The following is a 13,343-nucleotide window of genomic DNA, read 5'->3' as shown; positions in this document are numbered from 1 at the left end:
AGAGAAATGTTCATGTCGTAGCCTACTGTTTACCAATAGTTTACAAAACGTATTTGTTCATTTGAGAATTGTAAGGCCACACAGTCTTTCAGTTTCATACTCGCCTCCATCAGATGGCCATTATTTGCTCTGTAAATCATTGGTCTCCTGGTCACTCTCGAAGTCAACAATCCCCTCTCTGCCAGGCTGGATGTCAAACTTAACACAGCAAACGACCACAACATTCAATAACATTACGTACAATTTTGGCAACGATTAGCATTTTCTTTAGACTACAGTAGTATTTAGTTTAACACTGGTCTTACCTGCCCTGGACTACTTTAATACAGTGCTTCTTGTTGGCCAGCAGACAACCTGGTCAAGGCCTCAAACAGGTAGCACCAGGTCCCCCTGAGCAAATAGACAATGCAACAATAGAAATGCAAATGTTCTATTCCATTCTGAAAATAATATGTGCAAAATCTTAGTAAAAAAATATACATTTGTGCACATCAATGATAAGTGTTTTGCGCAGCCAACCTTTTGCTTGATATCCTCACATTGGACATGGAGGATCAGGAAGCTGTCACTCAGGTTGCTGACTGACACACCTGGAAGAACACACAGCCCAGATACTTAGAACAGTGGTTGAATGAACACAGTGCATTACACTGCGAGAACTAAACGTGATACATGCACACACACCTAGGCAGCTTTATTCCTCTCCTTGCTGTTTGATCTTGGCCTCCTCCACCAGGTAGGCTGCAGTTCTAGTATAGATCAGCTGTCTGAAGCGAGGCCTGAAGCCATTCCTGTTGTATTTCACCACAGGAACACTGTACTGTGGGAAGGTATGGAGTTGACTTTAATTTGACATTAAAGGTAAAAATAAATGTTTAACTTTAACATGGCTTACTTAAAGCTTACTTAACTCCATTTGTTTACCTTGATGCGTTCTTGCCAAATCATCTGATAGGCTTTTATGTGGATGTCTTCCTCACCTGACCAGAAAAGGCAACTGGTCAAAAATGCTGGTCATTATCACCGTGGATGTCTGTAAGAGGCGCACAATTGGGCACATAATTCATCAGCACAAGGTCTCCGCCTCACTTATCCTGGTGTCCACAAATCGTTTGCACACATTGTGAGGGTAAGTTCTCTTTTCTTCCTTTGAACAGGGAACTGGTCAATCCCTTGATTTGTAACTGGAAATGGGGTAAGCAAACAACTGAGATGTATGGTGTGATTTAGGTGAGCCCTATAGTCAAATAGGGTACAAATCTGCATTAAATGACTTGTAGGGTAGGCTTACCTGTGATTCCTTGCACATACTTCCGTAAAATGTGCTGGGTGTAGAGTTTCCTCGACATCTGTGAGGCCTACAAGTACAAATGTATGTAATGGGTGTACAGTATACTCATTACAGAGGAGGCTGGTGGGAGAAACTATAGGAGGACGGGCTCATTGTAATGGCTGGAAAATAAATGGAACGGACGTGTTTTCCATGTGTTTGATATCGTTCCATTTATTCCATTACAATGAGCCCATCCTCCTATAGCTCCTCACACCATCCTCCTCTGACTCATACCATGACAAACAGGTGTGTAAAATAAGTTTAGAGAAAGTATTAAAGCACAGTCAATTCCCTATTGAGACTCACTTCCTGCATAATGGGGGGAGGGGTTAGCCAAGTGTTCTTGTCCAGAACTGTTTTGGGTAGATTCTCCTTGAGCTGTGTGAGGTAGGTTTGCCTGACTAATGCCAAATACTCCGTGTTGTCAACACAGGCTGGCTGATTTCTGGGCATGAAGTCCTTGATGAACCTACAAATTATGATCACAAAGTACAACTGATTTTGTGGAGTATTTGTGGTAGATGTTGACCCTTTGTCTTTTGAGATATCTTCTGATTTTTGTCTCTTAATGACCTTGACAGCCCAGGCTCTCTTCTCCTTCTCTCTCCTGGCCTTCATGCCTCTCCAGCATGTCTCAATCCTAGTAGCTAATGAGACAACAAGACAGCTGATTAAGTCATAGTCTTGTATATCATATTATACTATTTCCAAGAAAGTCGAAGTAGAGACCTGCTTGTCTCTGTCTCATGTAAGTCTCCCTTCACGCTGTAGCCTTTGTACTTTGCCTGGATCCTTGTAGCTGTAACATGAAGTGACATGTAAAACCTGACTTCTTTCCAATTCAATGCCATTTAACAATCAAATTCCAGAATTGAGTGGTCTGTTTGAAAAGCTAGAGCCAGTACCCACCCAGCTTATGCTTGCAGACCTCAAAGGCATCTTCGGTGGCGAACAGAGTTCTGGGGTGACGTGTGAAGATCTTGGTCCTTTTGTATCATAAATGAAAGACAAGCCAGTGAGAAACAGCCAGACTGTGTTACCAAGTGAACCCAAACCCATAATCCTGGAGACCACCTCACCTGCCCATCTTGTACTAATCAGGCATGTAGACCAGGTGCTTGATCAGGCACTTCACCCCCTCTGCGTCTGTATCTTTCCAGCTAGGCCAGGTATCTGAACACAGGGGCTTGTACCTGAAGGAGACAACAGGAAACACCAGTGTTCAACAAACTAATGCAGCTATGTATCATAGCAGTTTATGTTGGACAGAGAGCAACTGCACACTATCTACAGAACTGTGAAGTGCAGGTTGTGTTGACCTCTGCAGGAAGATCTCATATCTCCAGCAGGAAGCGAAGCCAGCCCGTCTGACCCTCAGGTGCTCAATCAGCCCCAGGTACTTCACCTGGTGTCTCACCAACACGTCAAAGCGCCCTGCAGGAGGCGAGAGAGGTCACAAGGCTACAGGCATCAGGTCATGCACTATGAATGAATGCACCAAGTAACACTTTGTAGGCCATGCATGGGTCAGGTTCTGTTTGGTGTAATGGCCTCTACTGAGTATGTATGTGTGTTGGGTTTAGGCTAGTAGACTGTGGTTGGTCGTTAAGGTGATGAGGCCTCACCTGGCTCCTTGCCTTCGTTGGGCTTCATACAGCAGACGTACCAGGGCTTCTTAGACATGGGCATCTTCGTTAGGCTGCTCTTAAACTGAGTGGCCACTTGAGAAGACAGCCAGGATGATAAATATAGAAACTCATGGCGAGACCGGATCAATTTGGTGGCTCTTGTTATCAGAAATTCTCTTTACTGTTTCAGGTCTCTTCTTGCTGTCTGGCTGAGTGGTGGGAAAGCAGTGTTTGATGATGGCATTCTTAGACTGACGCATGACCTAGTGGAAAGGTGGAAACATCCCCCAGCTAACAAATGGATAAACATCAACGCATCGTTCAACACTACAACATTTTAACAACAATTAAGCTCAACTAAGACTCTGGCACACTTAGGCAGTGTAAAATATACAGGATGAACGATAAAGAACGGTCTTTTCAAAACCAAGAGGCAGTAGAACAAACACTCCCATAGTCCTCCCCCTTAACAGTCATGTCAGTCTATCACAAAGCAATGCTTAACAATCAGCTCTTCTATAATTCACAGGTGGGCTTAACAATGAATAATATAGCAGTCGGCAGGAAGCAGATTCCTGACCGCAGCAGTGTCAGTGAGAGCCCTGGACACACCTCTTAAATGTTCCTGTACAGGAGAGGACTATTTTTGTCCAGGAATCCTGGAAAAATGGGTATAGTGGAGAGTAAAAAGCAGGCTGTTAACAGTGAGAGAAAAAGTGATGAGAAGTAGTGGAGACTCCTGGGAGGCTTATTGAAATAATATCAGAGACAAGAAACTGGGTTCATAAATTCTACTGGAATGTGGGGGAGCATGAAGTGTGTGTGAGAGGAAGGGCTGTAATGTTGGGGAACTCATCTCTCACCGACCACACAATATATGACTTCCCCCGCGTAGTGTAAGAGGCGGAAACCCTCGATCCAGACAAATGTGACAAAATGGGGGTGATCGCCCATCTCCTCCAGTTTTTCCAGGAAAGTGCTTTTTTTTCTTTTTTTTCAGGCAAGTCAGTTAAGAGCAAATTCTTATTTTCAATGATGGCCTAGGAACAGTGGGTTAACTGCCTTGTTCAGGGGCAGAATGACATATTTTTACCTTGTCAGTTCAGGGATTCGATCTTGCAACTTCTTGGTTACTAGTCCAACGCTTTAACCACTAGGCTATCTGCTGCCCCATGTCTGTGGCCTCCCCAGGACGTAGACACTCTTAATCCTAGTACATTTACATTACATTTAAGTCATTTAGCAGAGAGGAGACTGAACGTGTAGAGCTCAACCAATCCAAATCTATTGTCTGCCTGACTACATTTCTATCTGACCATCAGTCGGTCTATCTACTCACTAGCACTGAAATTATGCCTTTACATTTCTCCTCCACCAGGTCACAGATTATCTTGTTGTTGAAGTATGGCACTGGCATCCACTGAAAAACAACAATTCAAAACATGCTTTATATCTGAAGCTGTGTAGCCTAGGCCAATCTGAGATTTTAGTAAAAGAGGAGTATGTTCTTCAATCCCCTCCATCTCGTACTCCTCCTGCTCTGACTTCAGGGTCAACTGGATGAAGAGCTGCTGCAGTTTCTCGTTACAGTAGTTGATGCAGAACTGCTCAAAGCTGAAACAGAGTCAAGTCATTAGGCTCATAATCTCTGACACACTTTAAAAGTCACTGTCCAAAACTGACCCACTGTCTCCCCTCACCTGTTCACATTAAACACCTCAAATCCATAGATGCCCAGCAGACCAATCATCGTCTTCCTGGAGCAATCCTACATGGATGCACAATACCAGTCAGTCTCCTATGTCTACTTACTGTATATCCTGTACCTGTTAACAGCGTCTAAAGTGGTTAGATTTAGTATTAGGGACATTATCACTCATTGGTGGAGCACTGAAGAGGGACACTCGCCTTGTTTGCTAAAGATTCATTGAGCTTGTTGACCAGCCAGGTGAACGTGCGGCCATAGATGGCTTTGGCTAGAGCGTCCTTGGCATATACTGCATGGTCAATGGTGAAGGGACTGAGCACCTGGCCAGAACAGCAGACAAACCACAGAGATTGGCTTTACTGTGGTGGTAAAGTTTTAGGAATAACTCTGCAAAACAGTAGCATCTTCCTCACCTCCTCTAACCTTGCCTAAATCTTCCTGTGGGTCAATCCAACCTGTATCTCCTGTGCAGGAATGCCTAGCAACTACACAACAGAAAAACAACCAATCACACATCACCAAATACTCTCATTGCGAAGGGGATCCCTTCATCTGAAAAGTTGTCATAATGTCTGAAAACAGAGTACTCTAGCAGTTCTGTGGTATAAGTACTGCTAAATTGAGTGACTGTCCATTAGTGTGTAGTTTGCTGTCAGAATATGACTCACCTTGGACAGCCAATATATCTCTGGACTGTTGTTGAGAGTGGCGTATCCCAGAGAGTCAGCCACAAACTTAACATTTCCCAGGTGAAGTACACTAGCAATGATTGAAAACAGGCTCTACATCATGGGCCAGAGAAGACACAGGTTGGTCATAAGTGATAATTCATGATAAATTAAATGATCTGATAGAGAGATTAGGACTCACCTCTATATTGCTCTCTCTGAACTCTATGACACTGAGGTCTTTCCGTACCGTCTTCCAGTCACTCTTGTCATTGATTGAGCTGACTTTGGCACATTCCCCCTGGTGAGACAGGAGATAACTGTCTTGATGATGATGGCCCACTCCATGGAAACGTTGATTGTTTGTCTCTTTTATACATATTCATACTGTTCAATTGTAAAGGTCTTCACCTGTACCAGGTAGCTGTAGCACTGACAATTCCTCTCCAGACCCAGCCAGCATAGCAGGTCCTCCTCTCCTCCCTCCACTAGCTGCTAGAAGATGTGGAAGTTTCTCTCTCCATGGTTCTGATGCACCACCCGGGACTTCTCCAGTAGATAACTGAGGATGTGGCCACCAACAGCTTCCCCCTAGGGGGAGTACAGCCCATTAAAGATCGACCAGTCATTTTGTTATGTTCCCCTGATGTTTTACTATGGGAATTCTGTGCTCAACTTCATGGCACTTATCACGTGATCAAACTGAATGTCTATGTACTTCCCAATGTGGCTTTGAGTTGTCATTCTTCTTCCAAAAGCCTGAGAGAGGTACACACTATTATCAGTCATTGTATTTGTAAATGGCAGTGCACAAACATAATGCTAATTTCTCATGTCATCACATATGCTTTACTATGGTATTCACCTTAAGCACAGGGTTGGAGAGCAGCAGTCGGTCTCGGACGTTGTCCAGCAGTTTGGTACTGGGGCAACTCACAGCGTAGAACTGCAGGATCTTCTTGCAGGCCTCAGTCTTTCCTGCTCCACTCTCCCCTGAGATCAAGATGAAGTGGTTGTCGGTCTCTGTTAACATGGTGCGGTAGACATTGTCTGCCAGGGCGTAGCTGAAAGGGAGGGCAGTGAAGTAGAGGTTCAATTACACTGCTGATGAATATACTGTAGAATATACTGTAGATACATAGGCAGCACTGTATAGCATACAGTGCCTTGCGAAAGTATTCGGCCCCCTTGAACTTTGCGACCTTTTGCCACATTTCAGGCTTCAAACATAAAGATATAAAACTGTATTTTTTTTGTGAAGAATCAACAACAAGTGGGACACAATCATGAAGTGGAACGACATTTATTGAATATTTCAAACTTTTTTAACAAATCAAAAACTGAAAAATTGGGCGTGCAAAATTAGTAAATATTTGTATGAACATAACAATATTCAACAACTGAGACATGAACTGAACAAGTTCCACAGACATGTGACTAACAGAAATGGAATAATGTGTCCCTGAACAAAATGAAAAGTAACAGTCAGTATCTGGTGTGGCCACCAGCTGCATTAAGTACTGCAGTGCATCTCCTCCTCATGGACTACACCAGATTTGCCCGTACTTGCTGTGAGACGTTACCCCACTCTTCCACCAAGGCACCTGCAACTTCCTTGACATTTCTGGGGGGAATGGGCCTAGCCCTCACCCTCCGATCCAACAGGTCCTAGGCGTGCTCAATGAGATTGAGATCTGGGCTCTTCGCTGACCATGGCAGAACACCGACATTCCTGCCTTGCAGGAAATCACACACAGAATGAGCAGTTTGGCTGGTGGCATTCATGCTGGAGGGTCATGTCAGGAGCCTGCAGGAGCCTGCAGGAAGGGTACCACATGAGGGAGGAGGATGTCTTCCCTGTAACGCACAGCGTTGAGATTGCATGCAATGACAACAAGCTCAGTCTGATGTTGCTGTGACACACTGCCTCAGACCAAGACAGACCCTCCACCTCCAAATCTATCCCACTCCAGAGTACAGGCCTTGGTGTAACGCTCATTCCTTCGTTGATAAACACAAATCCAACCATCACCCCTGGTGAGATAAAACCGCAACTCGTCAGCGAAGAGCACTTTTCGCCAGTCCTGTCTGGTCCAGCGACGGTGGGTTTGTGTCCATAGGCAAAGTTGTTGCCGGTGATGTCTGGTGAGGACCTGTCTTACAACAGGCCTACAAGCCCACAGTCCAGCCTCTCTCAGCCTATTGTGGACAGTCTGAGTACTGATGGAGGGATTGTGCGTTCCTGGTGTAACTCGGGCTGTTGTTGCCATCCTGTACTTGTCCCGCAGGAGTGATGTTCGGATGTACCGATCCTGTGCAGGTGTTGTTACACGTGGTCTGCCACTGCAAGGACGATAGGTTGTCCGCCCTGTCTCCCTGTAGCGCTGTCTTAGGCGTCTCACAGTACAGACATTGCAATTTATTGCTCTGGCCACATCTGCAGTCCTCATGCCTCCTTGCAGCATGCATAAGGCACGTTCACGCAGATGAGCAGGGACCCTGGGCATCTTTCTTTTGGTGTTTTTCAGAGTCAGTAGAAAGGCCTCTTTAGTGTCCTAAGTTTTCATAACTGTGACCTTAAGACAGTAACAGCTTACAGACGGTAGGCAATTAACAACCGTTCCACCGGTGCATGTTCATTAATTGTTTATGGTTCATTGAACAAGCATGGGAAACAGTGTTTACACCCTTTACAGTGCAGATCTGTGAAGTTATTTCGATTTTTACAAATTATCTTTGAAAGACAGGGTCCTGAACGTTTCTTTTTTTGCTGAGTTTATGTGTATCTTCTAAGCGAATAGTTTACTATAGGAGCTGTGTGGTAAACGTAGGGGCATGATTTGAAAGCTCATGGTCCCAAAGCTCACACCCAGACCTCCACCATGCTACCAGAAGACATAGAATTCTAAAGCTGCTTAAAACACGAGCCCTCCAGGATGTATTTCTGAGAACACAGGGGGGCAGAGAAGTGCAAAAAAAAACATTTTCAATCCACCACTCTTAAGAAAAAAAAACCTTCCTCTTCCAACCCCCATTCTCCCACCCTCTACCTGGCACAGCAACCCGTCACATCTTACATGGTTGCCAGCTCTGCAACACTGAAAACCTCTTTTATTCAATTCTATCGTACTTTTCCCCCTGAACTGCAAGAAAGGCTCTTTCAATGTTCTGTAATGTGGAGAAAACATCCATTAAAAGATGCCCCTCCAATCCATCTTGTATGTGAAAAGCATTTTTGGTCATGTGAATAAGAAGATGGAAACCTTTTTAAAGAGCAGTCTACAATCCAGTTCACACATTCAGCCAGTATGTCTATTCAGTAATTATTCATTAGAAAACATTCAACGTCACAGTCAATTTCACACTCAGCAGTCAAAACACAAAAGAGTTTTGGCCTACTTACTGCAAGCAGGGTAATGCTGAGGGAAACGACAGAGCAAGAGAAAGCACAACAGGGGGTGTGGGTGACGGTTGGGTGATGGGGGGGGTGTAATCTTCTAATATGTGAACCCCAAAAGCAAGTATTTATATGTCAAGGAACAGACTATAAAGGAGAAGTAATGGTCTCAGACTTGCTGAGCTATGACACCTATAGTTATCATGAGGAACAAAACAATAGAACATATTTTTTAGTCTTCTGATTTCATTACTACTGAATTGTTATTCCGATCCTCAAGGAATGTGGGTAACTGGGTTAGGGATGTGGAAGAGGTGGGGGGTTGATTTCTCCCACCTTTTGAGCTACTATTTATTTTGCACTCTCCTCCCCTCCAGAATCCCTCCCTCCGATCTCCTCCCAGCCCAGCATCATGTTAAACCAATGAGACAGGTGAACAACATCACTGAAGGCGCCCCATTTGAGATGTCAGAATCAATCTGACAAAACAGAAGGAGGCGATGGGGATCAAACCTCCCTTTCTCCCTTCCTTAGCATAAACAAGGGAACTGGACCCTTCTTAGACACATTGAAAGTGAAAATGTCTTGAAATTCCATTCTCTCGCTCTGTGAGCGAGTACGCGCATACATGCTTGTGTGAGATAAAGTTTCTTTGCACTTGTGTTTGACACACTCTTAATTGCTGAAAATGGAAGGACCATTAAATTATACACATTAATGGAACCTAATGGTAATGGCAAACAGGAGAGAGTGACATCTTTTCAAAAAGTCTGAAACAGGTGATAACTCACACAAAGAATGGAGAGAGAGATGTAGATAGACAGGGATGTGGAGAGGGAGGGAGGGAGAGAGAGGGATGTGGAGAGAGAAATAGAGAGAGGGATGTAGAGAGACAGGGATGTGGAGAGGGAGGGAGGGAGAGAGAGGGATGTGGAGAGGGAGAGAGAGAGATGTAGAGAGACAGGGATGTGGAGAGGGAGGGAGAGAGAGGGATGTGGAGAGAGAAATAGAGAGAGGGATGTAGAGAGACAGGGATGTGGAGAGGGAGGGAGGGAGAGAGAGGGATGTGGAGAGAGAAATAGAGAGAGGGATGTAGAGAGACAGGGATGTGGAGAGGGAGGGAGGGAGAGAGAGGGATGTGGAGAGGAAGGGAGGGAGAGAGAGAGATGTAGAGAGACAGGGATGTGGAGAGGGAGGGAGGGGGAGAGAGAGGGATGTGGAGAGAGAAATAGAGAGAGGGATGTGGAGAGACAGGGATGTGGAGAGGGAGGGAGGGAGGGAGGGAGGGAGAGAGAGGGATGTGGAGAGAGAAATAGAGAGAGGGATGTGGAGAAGTGTGTGTGTGTATATATATATATAGAGAGAGAGAGAGAGAGAGAGAGAGATTTGGAGTGAGAGGGGGGGGTGGAGAGACAGGGATAGAGAGAGATATGTGGAGAGTAATAGGTGTGGGCAGAGAGGGATGACACTAGCAAAGGTGGAAAATGAACAACAGCACACCTACATTTAATGGCAGGCTAAAGCGGAACAGGAAAGCCTATCTGACCGAGTGGCCATCACCCTGGAGGCCAGCCCATTGTCCCAGGCTCTCCACTTTGGGACAGGATCCTGTTACTCTGTCACAAAGTGGCTGTTATGCTCCTGAAAGAGAGCACTCCTCATGGGCCACAGACTGACACCACACATCACATCACCCATGTCAACACACACGTTTAGGGGGCTCCAGGTGTCCGGAGAAACCTGAGAGTCACGGTTCTGTATCTCATCCTACAATGGTTCCTTTTTATAGCTTCAATTGTAGAGATCAAATACAGCATACTATAATGTGGTAGAAAACAGTACCATAAACAGTATGTATTTTACCATTGTATTACATATTTTTCCAAAGTCTGGCAAAGGTTGAAACTTCATAAGTGGTGAGCAAGGCACTTAGCGCTAATTGCTCCTGTAAGTCGCTCTGGGGGTCTGCTAAATGACAAAAATAATAATAATAACATTGGGGAACAGTCATTTTTTTCTATCAAACAGAGGGAAAGCACACAGACACACTAAAAAACACTGCAGTATTACCTCACTCATCTCCAAAGCCATATGAGTCATGGTTGAATCGGTCTTGTAATGGATCAAACAACTTAGAACTATTGTCCCCGATTTCGCATTAAAGAGGGACTCTCGTCCTGGGACTGTTCTAGCAACCGAGCAACACTCTCATTCTGGAGCTACTTTTAGCCTCTGGCGACTCAGACGCAGGTATGTCCCTTTGATCGTAACACCTCACTGTCACACTGCTTTCCTCTGTCCCTCTGACTTCCATGCTCTCTGACAGAACTGGCCAGGTTCTGTGGACTAGGGGAGCGGTTCGTGGGGAGTTTCTCCATGTGGACTAGTACTTCCTCCTGGAGCGTTGCTCCGGTCCTGTCCATGCTGAGACCATACATGCTGAGACCACACTGAGACCACGCTGAGACCTTGCTGAGACCACGCTGAGACCACACTGAGACCACACAGAGACCACGCTGAGACCACACTAAGACCACGCTGAGACCGCGCTGAGACCGCGCTGAGACCACACTGAGACCATGCTGAGACCATACTGAGCTAGTTGGCTCTGGATGCTCTAAGATAGTTAGTTCATCATTCATGAAGCCTAGGCAGGAAGGTCTTATTCAGTGCTTCACATGAGTGTCCATTGACACACAATGTGTGTTTGTGTGTGTGTGTGTGTGTGTGCATGGGTGTGTGTGTCAGTGTGTGTATGCGTGCATGTAAAACACAAGGATTCAGAAACTATCTGCTCCAAGCCCCAGTGCAGGTATTGTGTTTACTGATCTTTGAATAGGCAGATACATTTCTGACTAATTATAAACCACTCATAAATACCAAGGTGAAGCTACAGTAACAGGCCTGTTGGGATGAAACTATTGTCCTCTCAGTGCATCTTAAAACTGCTGTCAATATCAGCCTGTGCTTTTCCGTCATCTTAAAATGTATATATCAGGTTTGTTCTCATTTTTATTCAAACAGATCATACATGATTTAACTAACCATAAATAAGTTATTGATCGACATTGTTATCCAGAATGATTATTTAAGATGAAGAAAAAACAAAGTATAGATGATCACCTTCCCTGTCTTGTGGATTAGTACGAAGTAATGTGTTAGGTTGTGACAGGCTTGACAGAAGCGTAACATTGCCCTCTCATTCCGACTGTTTAAAATGTAAAGTTGAGCATCCTGTAAACATTAACAAAGGCATCTTGCATTACAGCCACACTAATGAAACAGAGAGGAGACATTCAAAATAAAAGGACATACATTTTAGACACTACTAAAAATCAGAACAAAAGGGATAACTTGACTCCCACTATATCAACTTAAGTTATATACTTCCCAAACAATGTTACATAGAGGCTTACATTCCCAGAGACTACTGTAACATTTAAGGTAATTTATGGGAAACACTGAACCATTTTGAGCAGTTCATGTTCTGTTTGGTTGCAGCCCCCTACCAAATACCCACCCATATATTCACAATCACACCACACGTCTTGTGCTCCCTGCCCCTCCAGCCTGTGGTTAGACTTGTCTAGTCTTAACAAGCTTTGTGCTACCTACCCACAGCTCTCTGATTTAACATGAGTCCCTGTAAAATCCAATTACACCAGAGTTAGGGGGTTGATTTTCCCATTACAGATTTCATGCTGAGTTTGAGGGCTACGATTTGATAACCCCACACATCAGCCCTCTTTCCCCTCTCTCACACAAACTCTAATTTTCTCCTCTTCCTGACACTTTATGTCTCTGTAATAAGGGGGAACAAGCTGTATACCCTAGTCATCAAAGTCCACTCCAGTCAAGAGGTAAGGTCATCATCCTCAACCAACCTCTGTCCTACCTTACTCTCATTCTATCATTCATTGAAATGGGATATCAGATCCCGTACACAGCAATGGTTTTTCATTGTTCTACCTTATCATCAATAGGGGGCAGCAGTAGCCTTGAAGTTGGAGAAGCTGGCTTTTAACCAAAGGGTTGCCGGTTCAAATCCCAGGGCAATGTGCCCACGAACAAGGCACTTAACCACACAATACACACACCTTTTCCTGCAGCAGGGCACCAATGTACAAAAGACCCCCGCACACCATAAACACACAGGTAGATACACATACACACACACAAAACCAAAATCAGAAAATCATGGGTTAACATACTGACCAATTACAGCACAACTCTGCCTCCTTAAAGGGCATGGGACTAGGCATCACAGGATAGCCAAATTAATATTCACCTGCTCAATTAGTCCCATACAACTCAGCATGCTTTATTTATTGGAGCAAATAGATAGCTGAGGAGAGAGCTGGACTCTAATGGTCAAGACTAGCCAGGTTACTGTAGTAGCCTTCTGAATCTCAGCCATGTTCAGTGAGCAAGAAACTTTCTGCTAGGATACCATGGCCAAATGCATACAGCTGATGGCAACACAATAACATGATTCTAAAATGCAATCATTTAGGTTAAATGCAATTTCACGGCGCTATAGTATTGAAATGCAGCATGGTTTGTTTATCTGAAAAAGTGTTATTTTTGTGTATAAAATGTGGCTGTTTGA

General features: G+C 44.5%; 1 pseudogene; it reads right to left on the bottom strand.

The window, feature by feature from the left end:
* Positions 1 to 120: 120 nt before the first annotated feature.
* LOC118391813 (unconventional myosin-Ih-like) lies at positions 121 to 11,376 on the bottom strand (annotated as a pseudogene).
* Between the last annotated feature and the right edge of the window lie 1,967 nt (positions 11,377 to 13,343).

This window comes from Oncorhynchus keta, chromosome 12, assembly GCF_023373465.1.
Source record: "Oncorhynchus keta strain PuntledgeMale-10-30-2019 chromosome 12, Oket_V2, whole genome shotgun sequence".
Taxonomy (NCBI): domain Eukaryota; kingdom Metazoa; phylum Chordata; class Actinopteri; order Salmoniformes; family Salmonidae; genus Oncorhynchus; species Oncorhynchus keta.
This window is presented reverse-complemented; position numbering and strand designations above follow the sequence as displayed.